At 45.7% G+C, this 22605-nt stretch overlaps 1 pseudogene; it reads left to right on the forward strand.

The window, feature by feature from the left end:
• Positions 1-692: 692 nt before the first annotated feature.
• The window catches only part of LOC129702940 (uncharacterized protein C3orf38 homolog), a 35329-nt pseudogene continuing 13416 nt past the window's right edge, over positions 693-22605 (forward strand).

Here is a 22605-nt window from a genome sequence, read left to right on the forward strand (position 1 = left end):
GGGATCCAACACTGGCGACCATCGGCAAACGATCACAGGACTCTGCGATGCTAACGTCAGCGCTGCCCGCGGCTAGAAGCTCCCCAAATCACAGTTCCATGGTTTTAAAGTCAGCAGGCTCACCACTCCGGAGCTTCAACACTGGCGATCCCCGGCAAGGCACTGTCCCTGCTCCACGATGGATTTCAGTGCTGCGCCGCAGCTGAAGATTTGGCCGCTCCCCGGCAGGAAAGGCCACGCCAATCCAGTTGGTACGCCGCGAGGGGGCGGGGCGAAGATGCGACTCGGAGAAAAGACGCATCTCCGTCCAGGTAAGTGACTGGGAAACGGTTTCCCCCTATTCCCCCCACCAACCCTCACATAAAAAAGACTATGAAACCTTTAAAACATATTTTTGACACACTAAAAATAACAAAAAGGGGTGAAAGGACGATCAGCTGCTGGCAAGGCTGCCACACTCGATGGCGCCACCCGATGGATTTTGGACGTTTGGGAGGAAACAGGAGAAGAAACCCACGCAATCAGGGAAAACGTGCAAACGCCACAAAGGCAGCACCCGAGGTCAGGATGGAATTTTTGTATTTTTCGGTATTTTTGAGACAATAACTCGACTAGCTATGCCGTTTTCACATACATTGTGTGCTGTATCATTCCATTACCATGACGATAACCATGACATAGAAACATATAAAATAGGTGCAGGAGTAAGCCATTTGGCCCTTCGAGCCTGCACCGCCATTCAATATGATCATGGCTGATCATCCAACTCAGTATCCCGTACCTGCCTTCTCTCCATACCCCCTGATCCCTTTAGCCACAAGGGCCACATCTAACTCCCTCTTAAATATAGCCAATGAACTGGCCATGGGTCATGGGGAGAAGGCAGGAGAATGAGGTTAGGAGGGAGAGATAGATCAACCATGATTGAATGGAGGAGTAGACTTGATGGGCCTAATGGCCTAATTCTGCTCATATCACTTATGACCTCATGACTAACACTTCTGTAATTATTTTGGTTGTCTGAATACCTGTTGATGAGGAAGCAGTTAAAAATTAGTTATACAGCTGATGGTGTTTCCTATTTAGGTCAGCTGACTTTGAGTTTCAATTTCTCATGGTGCAATACTATTTTTGCTTTAGTTGTTTCACTTTGATCAAATTGGATCCACTGACGCAGTACTTTATTGCTGTCCAAATCGATAAGTTGTTGCTGTGGCACACTGTTTATTTTCCAACTGAGTTGATTTTAATTTTTTTGGTTGCCACAGAGACTTAATTTGGGGGAAGGAAATGCCCCATTTATCATTTACCCAAAGAAGAGGATGTTCTGAAATCCTAGAATTATTAGATATCAGCAATTTGATAGCTCTGAAGAATACCGTGGCCAATAACATAAATGTTTCGAATAAATACAGTAAGTACAGTCACGCAATTACTAATATATAATTGGAAGATTGTGCAGAATTAATAACTGCTCCTGTTTGTCTGTAAATTGGCAAATAGATTTATATTATTTATGTGTATCAATCTTACATGATATCTTTTGCATGTAAGTGTTTCTTTTTAAACTATTTTTGGCATATAAAGTCAACTTACTACTTGTGGAATATTGTATCTTTACACTTAATTAGTTTTTCCATTTGTTTAAAGTAATATGTGAACTTTTATCTGGCAATATTTCAGTAGAATTAAAAATAATGGTGTTTATTTAATGTATATATTTATTGTTATTAATATTCTAGTGAATGTATATTTTTCAAAAAAAGAGAAAATATGCATAGTTTCACAGTTTTTATCCCCCCATTTTTAATTTATCTTGAAGTCAGTCTTGCTAGGATCATCAATGTTATAGCTTTGCCGTATATGCCATTTGTTTTAGTATAAATAATACAAATAGGTTATGACAGCATGGAATCAAGCAACTACATGCAAACTGTCTAGTGTCTACATATGTAATTCAAAGATTTCTGTGTGCCACTGTGCTGTGATTATGCAGTTTACTGAATCTCGCCTCTCACAATTTCTCAAAAATACATGATAATCTTTGACAAGATGCCCTAGATTGTCCAATGTCATGTACTACCATTAATGAACATGTTAGGTTTAATTTAGAGCCACAGGAACATATAGCATGGAAACAGGCACACCTTGTTCAAGCCGATTATATTGGCATTTCAAGCTAGTCCCATTTGCCTGCATTTAGCTCAAAACCCTTTCTATCCATATATCTCTCCAAATATCTTTTGAAAGTCATTAATGTATCCACCTCTAACTTCCTCTGGCAGCTCGTCCCTGGTATGTACTACTCTCTGAGTGAAAAGGTTGCCCCTGAAATCCATCTCAAATCTCTCTCCTCTCATCTTAAGCTTATACCCTCTAGTTTTAGAATCCTCTATCCTGAGAAAAAGACTGCAAGCATTCATTGTATCCATGTCTTTCATGATTTTGTAAAGGTCACCCCTCAACCTCCTATGCTCTAAGGAAAAAGTTCCCAGGTTATCCAGCTTCTCCCTATAATTCAAGACCCAGACATCCTGGTGAAAGTGGTCTTGAGGGACATTTTATTGAAACAGACAGTTTAATTGCAAATAAAAAAGTCTTATTCCTGTCAATGTTCTCTGAAGATCCAAAATTCTCACCGTAGGTTCCTTAAACAAGGTAAAATATCCTGAGTTCCCTATAAGTTTAATTTCTCAAAGTTCACAGTAAAGAGCCAGGTAACAGCTTTTGTTTCATATCTGTGTGGTATGGTGTGGCACGCCTAATGGCAGTGGCTCGACTGCAGTCCGTCTGTCCTTTTTTTTTTGTCTCGTTAAATGTATGTTCTGATTCTAATTTTATTATTTTTTTAGCTGTGTATATGTGGGGGTGGGGGAAACTGTTTAATCTCTTCCCTGTTCTGGGACCCAACTTTTTCCCTGTTGGGTCTCTGGTGTCGTTGGGCCGTAACCAACCTGAGGGCTCCTGTCACGGAGCCTGCGGACCTGCCAGCTGGCCGTCTTGGGAGCGGGAGGAGCTGTGGTGGCGCGCGGCTGTGACCCGACTTCGGAGCTTCGGAGGCTCCGGCCGCAGGCCCTGTGGACAGGAACATCGGGAGCTCCAGGTCCCTGGTGGGAGACTGCTTTTTGAAGCTCCCGCAATGGCAACTTCCCCCTCTGGAATCATGGGGTTTAAAGGACATGGAGCAGGGCCTAACATCGCCCCGCGTGGCTTAAATGGCCGCGGGACTTAACATCGCCCGCCGGGGGCTTTAACATCGGGAGCCCCAGTTCACCTCAACGTTGCAGTTGGACTGCTGGACCGCGGGAGAAGAACAAAGGGAAGAGATAAGACTTTTGCCTTCCATCACAGTGAGGAGGTGTTGGAGATTCACTGTGATGGATGTTTTGTAAAAAGTGTTTAAAGTGTTGGGTCTTGGGTTTTTATGTAATGGTTTAGACTGTAGGAAAATTGCAAGTTGGTTGCCTCAACATGCGTTGAAACGACCCAATCTAAAGCATCTCATTCCCTTATTCCATTATTTATATCTCCAACACCAGCATGTACACACCACCGCCTAAATACCCCCCATTAAAGTTACGGTAGCCATTAGTACTTTTATATATTACTTGTGCCGTGTTTGTTCTTGGAGAATGTCTTGATACAATTGCCTCATTTTCGTTGAAAAAAACTAACCTGGACCGACCCTCCCCATTGGTACACCATTCTAACCCCCCCATCTCATTCCCACATGATCTTTCTGTCCCCTGGCGCTCCATTGCCAGAGGTTTTTTTTGAGAACACGCAAAACTTGGAGGATACAGCACCTCGCATTCCTCCATTTAGGGTGGTTTACACTGTATAGTTTGGAAATTGATATCTCCACACCTTCTGGCTAATCTCCCACAATTGATCCCCTTCTTTTGACGCCTACACCACGCCATTCCCCTCGCTTCCCCCCCGCTCTCTTTGTCCACGCGTGCCCCAATATTTGTAACCTCCCCCCCCTTCTCCCCTCTTAGTCTAATCCCTTGGCGGCCCAACTCGCAATCCCACGATCAAAAATGTTCAAGCATTCGTTTTTTTATCCTTAGCCTTTGTTCCAATTTCCCCGTCTGCCTATCCCCCCAACCCCCCTTATCCCCGCTGCCATGTTTGGTCATTTTAACCCCAGAGCTCTACACAACCACACGTTTTGTCCCCCAGCTTTCCTCTTTTCCGCCTTCCTCCTCTTCCTTCTGCACATCGGTTTTTGTTCCTTCAGTGACGGTGTGATCTCCCTCCCGCAATTCTGTCACGTTGTACTCTTCTAGTTCCCCATCCGAGGCTGGACTGATTCACTGTCGCGTACCTAAGTCCTTTATTGTTTCCATTTTTGTTATACCAGCTGCTGTTCCCCGTTATGCCTGTTCATCACGAATTGTACGCCCAGTTTCCCCAACCACTTCCCACCCACTATTTCCGCGTGTTGTCTCCTATCCTAGACCAATTCCCCCCTCATTGCCCCCCTTGTAATTTTATTTGTGGACTATATAACACTCGTCGCCTATATCCGATGGACCCCCTTTACCAGCCTATGTTTTTTGATCTTTCTTTCTCGCGCACTTGCCCGCGCGGGATTATTTGATAGTAATCCGCCCGCCCACCGTACACCCCCCGGCGTGTAGGATTTGTTCAACCGGCCTTCCCGCTGTGCAAAGAACACCCCACCACTTAGGAATGTTTGTCATATAGTATACACTCCACGCACACCGCATCCCTGGAGAATTATCGCTCACAGGCCCCTTTTCTAAGTGCGGCGGCTTGGTGCTTTCACCTCGCTCCCTGCTTGTCTTATGCTTACTTCCCGCATGTGATCATCTCCTCCTGACAATCCACCTATTTCTATATATTCTCGCAAAAACTGTGTGTCACACCCGTTATTCCGATCAGTTGGGTTTATTTTCCTTCGGTGGTTTGTCTTTACGCCGCCCGCCGCCACACCTGGAGGACGTCTTCATTGTACCATGTCTGTGCATATTCTTCTCCTTTCTCAAACTCCTTGTATATAGCAGTCCCGCACGCTCATAGTCCACTGCCTTTTATTAGTCCTAGTCGAGTATATGGTGTTGTGCGAGTATGTACGTAATTACTTATACTGGAATCTGTTTGCCCTTTACCTTAAAAATAAATGATATCATGTGAAACGCGTGAAACCACTAAGAAAATACGCACCACACACAGGCCGCTGATTAAATCGTTCTGTATAGTAATATACCAGAAGTCCTTAAACCCATGTGCTCCCACGTTCAGCACGGTGTTTCCCATTCTGCCGTTGTATGGTCAGGAACACGGTTGGACAAGCATTTTCCTCTGGCTTGGATTCTCACACTTTCCGAGTTGTGCCGCAGGCTAGCGCTGGCCAATTTGGTCATGTGTCTGCACCTCTGGTCGTGTAGCCTGTCCCTACTCCGATCGTGATGATTGTCTGCTGTGTGAGTGCGATGTTCCACATACACACCTATCAGTCGCCTATCATCTCAGCAGCTCCAATACTGTGCTGAGTTCATCTTTCGAGCTCGCGTATGCGTGCAGCACCGTATTATTTCTGTCCGCCACTTTCCTACCCACCCCCCTATGCCGACCCACAATAGTGCAACTCTTTCTCTGACTTCAGGGGCTTGTTGTTTGTTTGTGCAGGTATTGTATGTATCGTTGTATGGAAACCCCCATATCTAGGGAACTTGCAGGTGGGTATCTATTCCTTTTTGAAATTACTTCACGCTAGTGTTAAGTTCTTTTGACCCTATGTTTACCTTTTTGTCCCCTGTCGCTTATCCACAGTTTCTTTTTAGATGATTAGTAAAAGTTAATTGGTCAGATGTTTATGGACAGGTGTGTCCCTAGTCTGGTTAGGTGAAGGGCCCTGGACCCCCACACCCTTTGGTGAATGGAGACTAACAGCCCAGCAGCATAGCCGTCTCTACAGGGGTAAAGCTCGTCCATGAGTTGAGGGATTCTTCTTGCAGGATATTTTCACAGATAGGTACTGTTTCAGATAAGAATGTCACGACATATCCAGATTTGAGCGGCCGGTTTTTTTTGCAAACTGGTTTAGGGGGGCTGGTTCACCCCCGAAATGACGGCCTTTTCCTTCAAAGTTTGGCGCTTTTTATAATGACAGTTAATCCTAGATTTATTGTATCCACTCATGCGACATGTTTTTAGCTCATGTGGTGCCCTGCCCCGGTATAGGCTGACAGCACTCTAGCAACATATGATGTACTATACGCGATTTTTTTATTTTGCAGGTGTGTGAAGGGTTTTTTTTCTGGACAGGAACTCAAGTACGTTAGTTATGGTTGCCTGTGCTGTATGTTGTCGTTCTTGAACAGTATGCTTCCTATTTTTTCTGACCCCCGCGCTTGGAGAGATATTTGTTTCTTGGTGGAAAGGCGGTGAGATGCTTGTCATCATGGTCACAGCCTATTTGAGACAATCCTAGGTCAATAATGGTTTTTTGTTGTCAATCTGCAAACCAACCGATTCCTATCTCTGTCTGCTTTTTTATTGGGTGGAACTCTTGCTGTGGCCAGGGTGGCATCAGGATGATTTATGGTGTTGCGTGGGGTGCCTATCGGTCGTAGGGCTGTGGCTTCATTTTTTTTCCCTTTCGTTTTGAAAATTATTTCTGTTTCATTAGCCGATTTTCCTCTACTTTGTGTACTTTATCCCATGGCTGGTAGGGCCAGTCGGGTACTACAAAATACCTGAAGCAGAGTCCACTGTTATTTATTTTGCGTTAGTAACTGACTGATGAGGTAGACCCGCCGGCCCCGGGGAAAGGCATGAAAAAATAGCTTCCCGTACACAGCTCACAGCAGAGAATCGTTGTACCTCTTCCGTGTCCATCGCCGCTGCCTCAGGGTTGGTTCCCAAGCGTGCGTGACAGGTGTTGGGTACCTGGTGATTCAGTCACGGATGCCAGATGACTCGTATAGGGTCTTTTTTTCTTGTTGTTCTCAGTATTGCCACTTGTAATTTCAGCTAAAAATGCTTTGGGGGTTTAACATGATTCGGTGTTAGGATGAATTTAACGTGACCTGTGTGTCGGCCACTGTATTTAGCTTACCTGCGACCCGCCGTAAGTTGCTGATAGCCAAATATGTTTCGTCAACCATACCCATTGAGATTTGTGTTGACCGCATTAATCACAGATACTCGATTTTATCTGGCCCATTGATTACAGTCTCAGGCCACCAATGTGGTGATTTCCCAATTCTGTAATGGGACCGTACATGCAAAATGGTGCATGTGTATAAAACCCAGTAGCTTCGATCTAACCCCCACTTTTAAAACGCACCAAACATTTCCAAATAATTTATACACAGTGTGTTGTAGTAGTGAGTGATTCTTGAGCCCTTCCAGCTATACACCGCCGTCTAGACCTACTGTAGTTATAGTTGTTCCTCCCCCGGCCTTGCAGCACTAGGTTCCATTTTGGTATGCACGCTAATATGATGGATTATTGATAATTGAGGGAGGTGGAACTATGCACAAATGTTTTCCTTTCCCTCTTGTAACTTAAGATATTGTCTGTATGTGGGGTAATTCATTGGTTTTGTCCCACGTCAAAATGACCTGCATGGTATGTAATCACTTCACCTTGTCTCTTTGTAAGTTTTGCGTTGAATTAGCAAAGGGCAAGCTGGGTAGCTGGATTAAGTGCTACTATATTTCCCAAGTACTCTTGCCACTTGTCGATACTGGTTTGTCGCCTGATTTGGGTAACCAGTAATTGTTGCAGCTTGTGCCAATTCGCTGCTTTTCTTTTGGAACGTTAATGCAGTGAAACTGAAGTTAAGGGTGAATCCCATAGTCCATTGTTGTGGTATGGCGTCAACAGCTGTCTCGGGCTGTATGGGACAAATCCCAAAGTTTCAAATAAAACTGTTTAGTAGCCTAACTTACTGCTGACTTCGCTAATTCCAGGGTTTGCTAATTATCAACAATATCATCATAGATGATGCATGAAAATTTGTTTTTGTTTCTTAGTATTGCCCGGGGTTTTAATCTTTGGTAAACCAGTCTTGAGGGCTGATGTTATAGCCAGTAGGCAAGTTTGTCCACCATAGGTTGCCCCGTCCGTTAACTTTTAGGTATGCCGATGATCCTTTCTAGTGAATATTTAGGGTACTAATAGTATGCACCATATCTTTTAATGCGATGCATGTCTAAGTACCTTTGCAAATCCCATTGTGGGCAGTACCCAAGTTTCCATTTGAAAGTTACACTTGACAACCCGTATCCTTTTTTGTTTGTATGTCCTTAAGTCAATGACTGCTTCTATGTCGACCGTTCCCTCCTCTCTACATCCTTTTTTGGTTTTAGTTAAAAAGAATCGCTATGAATTCAAATTTGGCTATATCAGGTTTTAGTTCTTTTGTTTCTCTGTTATTCCACTCCTTTGTGTCCGCCAATTTTTTTATTTCTCACATAGTATCCGCGACCTCCGTCCTCTAATCACATTGTTCTTACACGTGTGTGACCGACGGGGGCAATTCCACCCTGGGCTTGTGTTTCCCCCCCAGACGTTCAGCTGACCGGTGGCATCCATCCTTGAATAATTCATTACAATTGTTAAGTGATTTGAGCAGCAAACATTTGTTCTATGTTTTATCCTCCACCCCAAAACCAGACAACCCACGACACCGTCCAAGCCCGATCCGGATATTCACAGTTCCACCCATCGCTGCCACACCAAAACAGCTGTGCCTCCCCTTTCCCCCCTCCCCCCCAACAACCTGTAGTAGGTAATTAGCCATTCTCTGGTGTCACTTTTAGTGTACTGCCCGCCCAAGGTAACCAGACCCACTACCTCATTGTATATGCTAGAACACTTACACCTTTTCTTGGGCTTCAGGTCTTTAATTGTCCTCGAGGTGGGAATGTACGGCCGGCCGCCCGCGCAACAACTTAACCGGTTTGCGCAATCATTTCCATGGGGTATTAGCATGTGGTCTGTACACACAAACGACCTTGCCAGGGCCGCCCCCCACCCTCGGAGGATCTGTTATGACCCCCCCGGGCGCCACATGCATCTTTCCCAACCATATCTCCGTTGTAAGAGTCTCACTGGGGTACCCACACTGCGTACGGAGGTATGCCATCTGGGTTGCCGTGGTCTTGCTACGGTTCCGGCTGTTGGCTGCCCATCATGAGGTCCTACGCGTTGCCTTTGGACTCCTCGCTCAGATCACTCTTAACAGTTCTTTAGCCGCCTAGTCCTCCTTGCGTAATAGAGCAGGATTGGGCTGTTGCCTACTACGGTCGGGGTTTTTGCCCAGGTCCCCTCAGCGAATTGGGGTTGACGGTTGCAGCGTCTTATGTGTTGCTCCTTTCACGAGGGGTCTGATGACCCACCCTGCTTTGTGTTTAGCTCACGACGCAGAAGCCCAGCGGCTGTCTGTTGGTTATTTTGTGCCAATATTACGACCACAGTCAGCCACACCCTGTGCCTACAACGATTGTTTTATCGGCTTTTAGCCCCGGGGTGTATAGCTCCGCACTCCGTCAGGATGTTGCTGAGGATTTTGCTATTTGAGTTGTCTGGTTCGGGTTTACCAGCTCAATTGTGACCACGATGTGGCTGTTGACAGTGGTAACATGAGCGATATAAAGTTTTGGAGGGTGCCTATAGAGCCCATTTCGCCTCATCCCTTGACGACCGTCTTGTTTTGACCCCCCGTTGCATTAAAGGACACGGTAGTCACACCACAGACATACGAACTTGTGATGTTCCACACGCGGCGAACGTAGGGACCCCACCAGGCCATCCCCATTTTTTTTTTTTGTGTCCTTTGCTCTTTCGTTTCCAACCCCATTTTTTTTTTTTTTGTGTTTTTGTTTGTTTTGTTTGTTTTTTTTGTTTTTTGTTTGTTTGGTTTTGTTGTGTGTTCTTTTTTTTTTTTTTTTTTTTCCGCTATAACCCCCCCCCCCGTCACCGCACCCACGACCCCCCCCCCCCCAACGTCCCCCCTTTTTTTCCCCCCTTTCTTATTTTTTTTTTTCTTTTTGTTCACCCCCCCCCCTTCCCGCTTTTCCCTCGGTTTTCCTATTCTCCCCATTTGTCCCCACCACCTTTTTTTCCTTTCGTCGTTGCCCGCCTCGGTGTTTGGGTGTTTTGATTCGGAAAAGAAAGGCCACACCCCACGCCATAAGAATCGACAACGTAAGGACAAGACCGGCTTCCCCCCACCACCCCCAACGAACACGACCTCGACCTGTTCAGTTTCGCCCGACACCCAAACACCCCCGCCCCCGCCCCCCCTCTCCCACCCCCTCAGCCACTGCCCTGTTCCCCTGCCCCCGCCACACACAAATGTTCTGCGACCGACCCCCGCCTGGCCTATAGCACCACCCAAACACACAACCAAGTACCACCTTCTGCCTGAGGCGTGATCGAGCCTGGCCACGTGCCTGAACTGCCCATGTACCCCCGCCCGACCGTGAACGCCAACCTAGCGCGGTGCCATGCCTCTCGGCTCCAGCAAGTACCCCGCTGGAGATTTGCACCATCGCATGTCCCTGCGCGCCCACCACCGTTCCCTTTTCGACTCTCGGTGTGTCGGTTCTTACCCGTTAGGACTACCCACAGAGTACATCGCGCCGCGCCCCCGCCCCGACCCGTTCTCCTTAAGCCCCCACACGCCAAACGAGGTGTTTGGGCCCCTGTAGCACCCGCCCCAGTAAGGGCGTTCATCGCGTGGTGGCCTGCACACAGCCCTCTTTGTCCCTTTGAGCCTCTCTTGTCCTAGTCCTTTTTCTTTTTCCCCATTCTTTTCCACTCATCCTCCCTCCTTTTTTTGCACCTCCCACCTTGGCTCGTTTTTTTATATTACACCTCTCTCGCTTGTTCCGTTTTCCTCGTTTCTTTAATTCTATCCCTCCCCATTGTTTCCCCCTCCTCCTCTTATTTCTATACCTGTACCCACACCCAGCTCCACATTACTGTTATGTCATTTTTGTCTTGATTCAGTTCGTACACTCTTTTCGCTTTGTTTTGTCCCTGTTCCGTGTCGGTTTGCCTCTGTGTCCTTTTCCTCTTTTTGTTTTTCCTTTTTTCCCTTGGGCGTTTTTCGTCGCCTTTCGTGTTTTGTTTTCTGTTTCTTTCCAATTGTCTGTTTCTGCACCCCCCACGTCCTAACCCCCCCCCTTGCTCCTTTACCGGGCCATCCTTCCTTTCTCCTCTGTCCCCCTTCCACACCCCGACCCCTCTTCCCTCTCCCCTTCTCTTTCCCTTCTTCTTCTCCTCTCGCTTTTCTCGATGTGTCCGTCTCCCTGTCGTTGCTATTCCCCTGTTCTTCTCTCCAGTTCTCTTCCTTTTCTTTTTTTCTTCACCCTTCTTTTATCCCTCGCTTGGCCCTCCCGGGCTACTAGTCCGCCTTTCTTCCTAAGGTCATGCCTCTCAGTATGAGCTGTGAATAACACTGAACACATGTCTACTAAACTGTGAGTGGTTTTACTGACCTGTCAGTGCTCTTAATGTGGTTTGAAAATATAGTTTGGAAATGCTAAAGCTGTGTTGCCTTTGGTTTGGAAATGCTAAAGCTGTGTTGCCTTTGGTTTGGAAATGCTAAAGCTGTGTTGCGTTTGGCTTGGAAATGCTAACGTTGTGTTGCGTTTGGCTTGGAAATGCTAAAGCTGTGTTGCCTTTGGTTAGGAAATTCTAAAGTTGTGTTGCTTTTGGTTTGGAAATGCTAACGTTGTGTTGCCTTTGATTTGGAAATGCTAATGCTGTGTTGCCTAATTAAAGTTGCCTTGCCTAATTAAAGGTGCCTTGCCTTCTATATAATTAAAAGTCTAATCTTGACCATTTCCTGTTTGCGCATTATATTGATTTTAGAAAAACGCTACCACTTACGGCTGTGATTTTTGGTCATCTTACTCAGAGTGCCCCTCGGATCATCACGTGCCGTGTATTTTTCCCATCGATGAAAAATAAAAGAGTTATTAGTGTTTAAAAAATGTTGAGATTCTCTCTCCTGTCAATCATGCCATGAAGGCCACGCCCCTTCTGGTGGGGGGAAAGGACTATAAAACCCAGAAGTGTGGGCATGGCTCAGTCTCTGCAAGATGGAGGAGGGAGAGGTTATGACTCGTTGTCTTTAGTGGCCTTGAACCCTGCTTGAAAAGGAATAGCCGTGAGTCAACTGCCAGCCCACCAGCCGTGAGTGAGCTGCCAGCACAACAGGCTTGAGTGACTGAGCCCAGTTCAAGAATTCATTCGGCCCAAAATATCCATACTAACCCTCTGGAAACCAGTCCCTTCAGCCCACAACACCCATACTAGCGCTCCAGAAAGTCCCCTCCCCCCTCCCCACTGGCCATCAATATTGGAATTGGTGGAGAGGTGGAATATTGCATTGGGGGACCAGCCCTCCCATGTGATGCTGGGACCCAACAGGTCCCACTTAGTCTAGTTCATACTAAAACACAAAAAAAGTCGAAAGGTAGAATTGATGCCTTACAGTGCAAGAAACCCCAGTTTGATCCTGACTACGAGTGCTGTCTGTACTAAATTTGTACGTTCTCCTCGTCACCAAGTGGGTTTTCTCCGGATGCTCCGCCATTCTCCCACACTCCAAAGATGTATAGGTTAGTAGGTTAATTGGGTAGGCAAAATTGTAAGTTGTCCCTAGTGTGTATAGGAGAGTGTTAATCTGCAAGTCGGCATGTACTCGGTGGGCCAAGGGCCTGTTTCTGCGCTATATCTCTAAACTACACTAATTTTATGCCAAGGCACAGTCTCATGTACCTCAAGAAAGATTATTCTTAAGGTTTCCATGCTGAGCGGGAGAGGTGGAATGCAGGACTGAGAACAAAGAGGACATCAGATGAAATGACTTGTGTCTCAACTTGCACCTTCCAACCACAACCACTCATGAATATGGACATGAATAAGTTTATTGGGCAACTATTCACTTACAAGGAATTTGCCTTGGTGCTCCTTGTGCAAGTGACAACATGAGATATAGTGATAGTTAGGAATGACACATAAAACATTAAACATTTATAATAAAACATTATCGTTTAAACATATGAATTAAATAAAATACCAGAGCAAAAGGAGGCTACAGATTTTTGGTTATTGAGTAGAGCTACTACTCGTGGGGAAAAGCTGTTTTATGTCTGGCTGTGGCAGCTTTGACAGTCAGAGACGCCTTCCAGAGGGAAGTGATTCAAAGAATTTGTGGCCAGGTGAGAAGGGTCGGAGATGATCTTAACCGCTCCTGGCTCTTGCAATGTACAGTTCGTCAAAGGAGAGGAGAGGGTACGCGGCCTTGTGGTGCTCCTATGCTGATGGTCTGCGAGTCCGAGATGTGCTTTCCCAGCCTCACATGCTGCTTCCTGTCTGACAGGAAGTTGGTGATCCACTGACAGAGGGGTTCAGGCACAGTCAACTCGGAAAGTTTGGAGTGTAGTAGTTCTGGCACAATGGTGTTGAATGCAGAGCTAAAATCAACAAACAAAATCCTTGCATAGGTCCCCTGGTAGTCTAGGTGCTGGAGGATGAAGTGCAGGCCTAGGTTGACTGCGTCATCCACTGATCTATTACTGGCTCGGTATGCAAACTGCACAGGGTCCAGCAGGGTGTTTGCGATATTTTTCAGCTTGACCAGCACGATTCTACACGGCCATCGTAGAGTCTGTTCTCACCTTTTCCATCATGGTCTGGTTTGGCTCAGCTACCAAGCACGACACCTGGAGGCTGCAGCGAATCGTCAGCAGAGAAGGTTATTGGCTGCAACCTTCTCCCCATTGATGAACTGTACACTGCAAGGGCCAGGAAGCGAGCGGGCAAGATCATCTCTGACCCCTCTCACCCTGGCCACAAACTCTTTGAATCATTTCCCTCAGGAAGGCGACTCCGGACTGACAAAGCTGCCACAGCCAGACATAAAAACAGTTTTTATCTACGAGTAGTTGCTCTACTCAACAGCCAAAAATCTGTAGTCTCCCTTTGATCTGATATTTTTCTGGCTCACATGCTTGATCAATGGTGTTTTATCATTAATGTTTTATTATTATTAATGTTTAGTGTTTTCTGAGCCATTCGTAACTGTTCACTGTATGTCATGTTGTTACTTGTGGGTGGAGCACCAAGGCAAATTCCTTGTATGTGAATACTTGGCCAATAAACTTACTTACTTCCTTACAAGTCTTTCAAGGGTCTTCATAATTACAGAGGTCAGTGTGACAGGCCTGTGGTCATTAAGACCAGTAATCATTGTCTTTTTTGGTACAGGACAATAGTGGAGACTTTGAAGCAGGCAGGGACTGTACAGGTTTGCATGGACTGGTTGAAAATGTCTCTGTAGACCAGTGCCAGTTGTTCAGCAGAGGGCTTGAGGGTAGAGGGGGAAACATGTCACTGCATTCCGTTGTCTCTGTACTGTACACTGCACAATGACAATAAAATTTGAATCTGAATCTGATTGTCCTGAAGAGCTCTGGCTTTTCTGTCTTCTGAATAGCCTCTCCACCTCCTCAGTTTCTATTGTTAGTGATGGAGAAGTGGCCAGATTGATGTTGGGCAGCAAGGAGTGGGTGGGTAGAGGACGAGGGCCCAGTCTTTGCAGACTGGAGTCAGTCTGTATGTGGGTGTTAAGTGGTGATTGGAGAGGGGTGGGTGGGGAAGGGTTCAGACTTTGCAAACTATCATCAGGCTGTGTATAGGTGTGAAGTGTTGGTTGGGGAGAGGGATAGGGGGTACCAGGGTTAAGTTTCTGTTTATCGAACCTGCAGTAGAACTCGTTCAGGTCGTTGGTCAGCTGACGATTGTCCAAGGAGCAGAGGGCTTTCCTCTTGTAGCTGGTGATTTCTTGCAAGCCCTTCCAAACTGAAGATGAGTCATTAGCTGAGAATTGCTCCTCAACTTCTCAGAGTACCTTTCCTTGGTAGCTCTGATTCCTCTTCTCAGCTTGTACTTGACCTGCCTGTAGAGGTCTGCATCCCCGCTCCTGTAAGCCTCATCTTTAGGCTGGCGGAGCTGTTTGAGTTCTGCTGTAAACCAGGCTTGTCGCTGTTAAAGAACAATTGACAATAGGTGTCCTATTCTGCCCAGGTGCCGGGTTTATAAGAAGCTGCCATAGGAGTCTTGGTAAGTTGCTCCTACATGGAGTAAATTCCTTTTGTAAATGATGCACATTCACAACCTCACTGCCCCATTGATGGAGGAAGTGAACACTGGGGGGGCTGGATGTTATAATTAGGTAGGTTTCTTTTTGTTGAATCATGTTGAGATTTTCTTATTCAGGGAAGTGTGAAGTAATGCATCACGCTCCGACTTGTATTCTGTTGATATTGCAAAGATTTTGGGAAGGCAGCAGATTAATCACTCACCACTGAGTATCGAAAGAACAGACAGGTGGACAGAGGGGGTGGGGTTGCCCTGTTGGTGAGGTATTAAATTCAATCCCTTGCAAGGGGTGACATTGAAACAGGAGATGTGGAGTCAGTATGGATAGAACTAAGGAATTGTAAGGGTAAAAAGACCCTAATGGGACTAATCTACAGACCCCCAAACTGTAGTCTGGACATAAGGTGCAAGTTGAATCAGAAGTTAAAATTGGCATGTAGTAAAAGTAATGCTGTGGTTGTTAAGGGAGGTTTCAACATGCAGGTAGACTGGGAAAATCAAGTTGGTACTGGACTCCAAGAAAGGGACTTTGTAGAGTGCCTTTGTGATGGATTCTTTGAACAGCTTGTATTGGAGCCTACCAGGGAGAAGGCAATTCTGGATTTAGTGTTATGTAATGAACCGGATTTGATAAAGGACCTCGGGATTAATGAGCCATTAGGAAGCAGTGACCATAACATGGTCAGATTTAATCTACAATTGTAGAGGGAGAAGAGTAGATCGGAGGTGTCAGTGTTGCAGTTGAATAAAGGGGACTTTGGGGCCATGAGGGAGGAACTGGCCAAAGTTGACTGGAAAGATACACTAGCAGGGATGACAGTGGAACAAAAATGGCAGGTGTTTCTAGGAATAATACAGAAGGTGCCTTCCTCAGAGGAAGAAAGATTCCAAGGGGAGAAAGAGCCGACCTTGTCTGACAAGGGACGTCAGGGACAGTATAAAAACTAAAGCGAAGAAGTACAACGTAGCAAAGATGAGCGGGAAGCAAGAGGATTGGGTAATATTTAAAGAACAACAGAAGATGACTAAAAAGACAATATGGGGAGAAAAGAGGAGGTATGAAGGTAAGCTAGCCAAGAATATTAAGCAGGATAGTAATAGCTTCTTTAGGTATGTGAAAAGGATAAAAATAGTTAAGACCAAAGTTAAACCCTTGAAGACCGAAAAAGGTGAATTTATTATGGGGAACAAGGAAATGGCAGATGAGTTGAACAGGTACTTTGGATCAGTCTTCACTAAGGAGGACACAAACAATCTTCCTGATATAGTAGTGGCCAGAGGATCTGGGGTGATGGAGGAACTGAAGCTAAATCCACATTAGGCAGGAAATGGTGTTGGATAGACTGATGGGACTGAAGGCTGATAAATCCCCAGGGCCTGATGGTCTGCATCCCAGGGTACTTAAGGAAGTGGCTCTAGAAATTGTAGAGGCATTGGTGATAATTTTCCAATGTTCTATAGACTCAGGATCAGTTCCTGTGGATTGGAGGGTAGCTAATGGTATCCCACTTTTTAAGGGAATTATAGACCAGTTAGCTTGACATCGGTGGTGGGGAAGCTGCTGGAGTCAATTATAAAGAATTAGATAGCCGAACATTTGGATAGCAATAAAAGGATCCATCCAAGTCAGCATGGATTTACAAAGGGGAAATCATGCTTGACTAATCTTCTGGAATTTTTTGAAGATGTAACTAGGAAAATTGACAAGGGAGAGCTAGTGGATGTAGTGTACCTGGACTTTCAGAAAGCATTTTATAAGGTCCAGCATAGGAGATTAGTGGGCAAAATTAGGGCACATGGTATTGGGGGTAGAGTGCTGACACGGATAGAGAAGTGGTTGGCAGACAGGAAACAAAGAGTAGGGATTAACGTGTCCCTTTCAGAATGGCAGGCAGTGACTGATGGGGTACCGCAAGGCTCGGTGCTGAGACTACAACTATTTACAATATACATCAATGATTTGGATGAAGGGATTCAAAGTAACATTAGCAAATTTGCAGATGACACAAAGCTGGGTGGCAGTATGAACTGTGAGGAGGATGCTATGAGAATGCACGGTGACTTTGACAGGTTGGGGGAGTGGGAAGATGCATGGCAGATGAAGTTTAATGTGGATAAATGTGAGGTTATCCGATTTCGATTCAGATTCAGATTCGGATTCAACTTTAATTGTCATTGTCAGTGTACAGTACAGAGACAATGAAATGCATTTAGCATCTCCCTGGAAGAGTGACATAGCATATGATTTGAATAAATATTTCCATTAACATATATACAGACATAGTGTTTTTCCTGTGGGAGGAGTGTCCGGGGGGGGGGTGATTGGCAGTCACCGAGGTACGTTGATTAGTAGAGTGACAGCCGCCAGGAAGAAGCTGTTCCTGGACCTGCTGGTTCGGCAACGGAGAGACCTGTAGCGCCTCCCGGATGGTAGGAGGGTAAACAGTCCATGGTTGGGGTGAGAGCAGTCCTTGGCGATGCTGAGCGCCCTCCGCAGACAATGCTTGCTTTGGACAGGCTCAATGGAGGGGAGCGAGGAACCGATGATGCGTTGGGCAATTTTCACCACCCTCTGCAAGGCCTTCCGGTCGGAGACAGAGCAGTTGCCATACCATACTGTGATGCAGTTGGTAAGGATGCTCTCGATGGTGCAGCGGTAGAAGTTCACCAGGATCTGAGGAGACAGATGGACCTTCTTCAGTCTCCTCAGGAAGAAGAGATGCTGGTGAGCTTTCTTGATCAGAGTTGAGGTATTGTGGGTCCAAGAGAGGTCATCGGAGATGTTAACACCCAGGAACCTGAAGCTAGAAACACGTTCCACCTCCGTCCCGTTAATGTGGATGGGGGTGTGCGTGCCGCCCCTAGACTTCCTGAAGTTAACAATGAGCTCCTTGGTCTTCTTGGAGTTAAGTGCCAGGTTGTTGTCAGCGCACCATGCTGCTAAGTGCTGGACCTCCTCCCTGTAGGCCAACTCATCGTTGTTGCTGATGAGGCCAATCACCGTTGTGTCATCTGCATACTTGATGATGGTGTTAGTACCATGTACAGGTGTGCAGTCATAGGTGAAGAGGGAGTAGAGGAGGGGGCTCAGCACACAGCCCTGAGGAACGCCGGTGTTCAGGGTGAGGGTTGAAGAGGTGTGCTTGTCTAACCTAACAGACTGGGGTCTGTTGGATAGAAAGTCCAGTATCCAGAGGGAGGGATCGATGCCCAGGTTACCGAGGTCGGTGATCAGTTTAGATGGTATAATGGTGTTGAATGCTGAGCTGTAATCGATGAACAGCATTCTTACGTAAGTGTCTCTGTTGTCGAGAGGGCGGAGTGAAGTGCCGTTGAGATGGCATCCTCCGTACTCCTGTTCTTGCGGTAGGCAAACTGATAGGGATCCAGTGTGGGGGGTAGGCAGCTTTTGAGGTGTGCCAGGACCAACCTCTCGAAGCACTTGGTGATGATGGGGGTAAGAGCAACTGGGCGGAAGTCGTTGAGGCTTGCCGCAGTGGAGTGTTTTGGCACTGGCACGATGGAGGTGGTTTTAAGGCACGTGGGGACAACTGCTTGGGCAAGTGACAGGTTGAAGATGTCAGTCCTGACGTCTGTCAGCTGCGCAGCACAGGCCCTGAGCACGCGCCCGGGGATGCCGTCAAGGCCAGCAGCCTTACGTGCATTAGTCCTACTCAGTGCCACGTATACGTCGTAGGGGGTGAGTGTGAGGGGTTGGTGATCGGCAGGGAGCACAGCCTTGATGGCTGTCTCTAGATTGTCCCTGTCGAAGCGGCCATAGAAGTGATTAAGCTCCTCAAGGAAGGAGGCGTCGCTGGATGTGGGGGTGATGTTGGAGGGTCTGTAGTCCGTGATGGCCTGGATGCCTTGCCACATGCGTCGGGGGTCGGAGTTGTTATTGAAGTGCTCCTCAATCCTGAGCTTATGGCAGTGCTTGGCCTTCTTGATGCCCCTCTTCAGGTTAGCCCTGGATGAGCTGTAGGCTCGAGCATCGCCTGACCTGAAAGCGGTGTCCCGTGCTTTCAGCAGTAGCCTGACCTCGCTGTTCATCCATGGCTTCTGATTCGGGAATATGGTCACCTGTTTGAGGGAGGTGACACTATTGATGGTGGAGTTTATAACTTTGGTATCCACTTTGGTAGCAAAAACAGGAAGGCAGTTTACTATCTAAATGGCATCACGTTTTGAAAAGGGGAAGTACAACGGTATCGGGGGGTCCTTGTACATCAGTCTATGAAAGTAAGCATGCAGGTATAGCAGGCAGTGAAGAAAGGGAATGGCATATTGGCCTTTATAACAAGAGGAATCGAATATAGGAGCATAGAGATCCTTCTGCTGTTGTACAGGGCCCTAGTGAGACCACACCTGGAGTATTGTGTGCAATTTTCGGCCCCTAATTTGAGGAAAGACAGTCTTGCTATTGAGAGAGTGCAGCGTAGGTTTACAAGGTTAATTCCCGGGATGGCGGGTCTGTCATATGCTGAGAGAATGGAACAGCTGGGCTTGTACTCTTGAGTTTAGAAGGATGAGAGGGTTTCTCATTGAAACATATAAGATTGTAAAGGGTTTGGACACGCTAGAGGCAGGAAACATGTTCCCGATTTTGGGGGAGTCCGGAACCAGGGGCCAAAGTTTAAGAATAAGGAGTAAGCCATTTAGAACCGAGATGAGGAAACACTTTTACTCACAGAGAGTGGTGAGTCTATGGAATTCTCTGCCTCAGAGGGCAGTGGAGACAGGTTCTCTGGATGCTTTCAAGGGAGAGCTAGATAGGGCTCTTAAAAATAGCAGAGTCAGGGGATATGGGGAGAAGGCAGGAACGTGGTACTGATTGGGGATGATGAGCCATGATCACATTGAATGGCGGTGCTGGCTCGAAGGGCCGAATGACCTACTCCTGCACCTATTGTCTATAGCAGTGGTTCTCAACCTTTTTTCAGTGATGTACCCCCTGTGAAATATTTTTTCAGCCAAGTACCCCCTAACCAGCGCAAAGCATTTTTGGTTGAAAAAAAAAGACTTAAAACAGAGCACTGTGCCATCAGTGTCTGATTTATTAAACTTTGGAACTGATAAACACATACAAAATTCAAACATTTGAAAAAAAACTATTTCGAACATTTTAAATGTTAATAATCCATGACTAAATTTATTGCAAATATTTCTCATCACTAAAATGTAGTGATTCAAACTAATGTAGTGAAAAAAGTGACCATATAACCATTTAAAACTATAAAATGAACCATTTAAAACTCCATAAATGTGCAAAACACTGCTCATTTGTAGTGGTCTCTCTTGAACTATTTGGAAATAAAAAAAATATAACTAAAACAAAGAAAGAAACAATTAACTTAATTATAAATAAAGATTTGTGCACATAAAAATAATTATCAACATAAAGTGTCCTCTTTTGGGATCATAGTAAAGATCTGTGCTCAAAAAGAAATCATTAACTTAATTTTAAATAAAAGCAGAAATTGCTAAAAATAAAAAATAAAAATATTTATCATCTTAAAATATCTTTTTAAGAATCAAAAAGAAGACTGACATCTTAACATTACAAACTGTCAACACTGAAAATTGCATTGTTGCACTGAACTGAGTGTTTTTGCACTTAGTGAGACATTTTAGTGAGACACTTGGGCTTGTGCTTCACTGAGGATCTTTTTCATTCTTGGTGGCAGGGAGGCAACTGCTGTGATCAAGCTCTTCTCCAGGCACAGTCTGTTTCTCTGCTTTGTTTTGATCACAGTCATTGCAGAGAAGGAGGCCTCACATAAATATGTGGAGGCATTAAGTGTAGTAGCTGCTCCAAAGCTTTCTGTCCCAGGTCAGGGTGCTCCTGCTTCACACACACCCAAAACTGTGTAAGTGTGAACATGGCAAACTTCATCTGGAGGCCACGAAGACACTGCATGAGAGGCCTCCAGGGCTTTGCTGATGTTGTGGAGGCCTTCAGCATCGTGTCTTGAGATGATCTGAATTCAGACAGTTTCTTTTAAAAAATTCAGGTGGATTACCAACGTGACATCCATGTTTTGTCTTAAAATGACGCTGCAGATGTGCTGGTTTCATGCTACTGTTAGCTAATTTCTCCCCACAGAAAAAACAGTGCCTTGGGTGGGTTGCAACTTGTGGACGTAAATCCAATTAAAACATAATCTTCAAGATACAGCCAGAATTTTTCCGGCTCTGGTTTGGCCTTTTTTGCCACTTGTCCCTCCGTGTTTTCAAAAGAATTGCTGCTACGCTTCAACCACGACTACATCGTTTGAGTTGTGATTGACAGGTGATGCCGGGTGGCATATGACAGGTTGGGTCGAACCATCATGGAATGGGGGAGACTCTGGGTTTTTAGGATAATGAAATTGAATAGCCTACTGAATATAAAATTCATTTTATGAACTTATACTTATATTTTCCTGAAATATTTATTAAATAATTATTTTTAAAGGATTTTTGCATGGATGCTACTTTTTAAATATATGTAGGCCTATATTTTAAAATCTCACGTACCCCCTGGAGTGCCTTCACGTACCCCCAGGGGTACGCGTACCCCCATTTGAGAACCACTGGTCTATAGTCTATAGTACACATCATTTGACCATCTCATGTTGCCAAATCACGATAAGATACTTGGTATTTTTCTTCTATTTCAAAGGGAAACATAGAAACATAGGAAATAGGTGCAGGAGTAGGCCATTCGGCCCTTCGAGCCTGCACCTCCATTCAATATGATCATGGCTGATCATCCAAATCAATATCCCATACCTGGCTTCTCTAGCCACAAGGGCCACATCTAACTAACTCTTAAATATAGCCAATGAATTGGCCTCAACTACATTCAGTGGCAGAGAATTCCAGAGATTCACCACTCTCTGTGTAAAAAATGTTTTTCTCATCTCAGTCCTAAAATATTTCCCCTTTATCCTTAAACTGTGACCCCTTGTTCTGGACTTCCCCAACATCGGGAACAATCTTCCTGCATCTAGCCTGTCCAATCCCTTAAGAATTTTGTAAGTTTCTATAAGATGGAAGTGGACAGACTCACCCATGTTAGACCTTTCACTTATCTGGTGCAAGTAGCATGTATCCTCATTTATTAATGGTGCCCAGACCTTCTTGCACCTGAGGAGCTATGAACAGGACGAACATATAACGATAGGCCTGCAGTTCATCCTCCAGCACCTAGACGGCCAGGGTTTTGTTTGTTGAATTTAGCTCTACATTCAACACCGTTGAGCCAGAGCAACTACACTCCAAACTTTCCAAGTTGACTGTGCCTGATTCCCTCTGACGGTGTATCACCAGCTTGTCCTGACAGACAAGCACCGCAAGGCTGCGTATTCTCCCGTATTCTCTACTCTCTCTACACCAATGACTGCACCTCCACTGACTCTTCTGTCAAGCTTCTCAAGTTTGCGGATGACACAACCCTGATTGGA

This window comes from Leucoraja erinacea, chromosome 13, assembly GCF_028641065.1.
Source record: "Leucoraja erinacea ecotype New England chromosome 13, Leri_hhj_1, whole genome shotgun sequence".
Lineage (NCBI taxonomy): Eukaryota > Metazoa > Chordata > Chondrichthyes > Rajiformes > Rajidae > Leucoraja > Leucoraja erinaceus.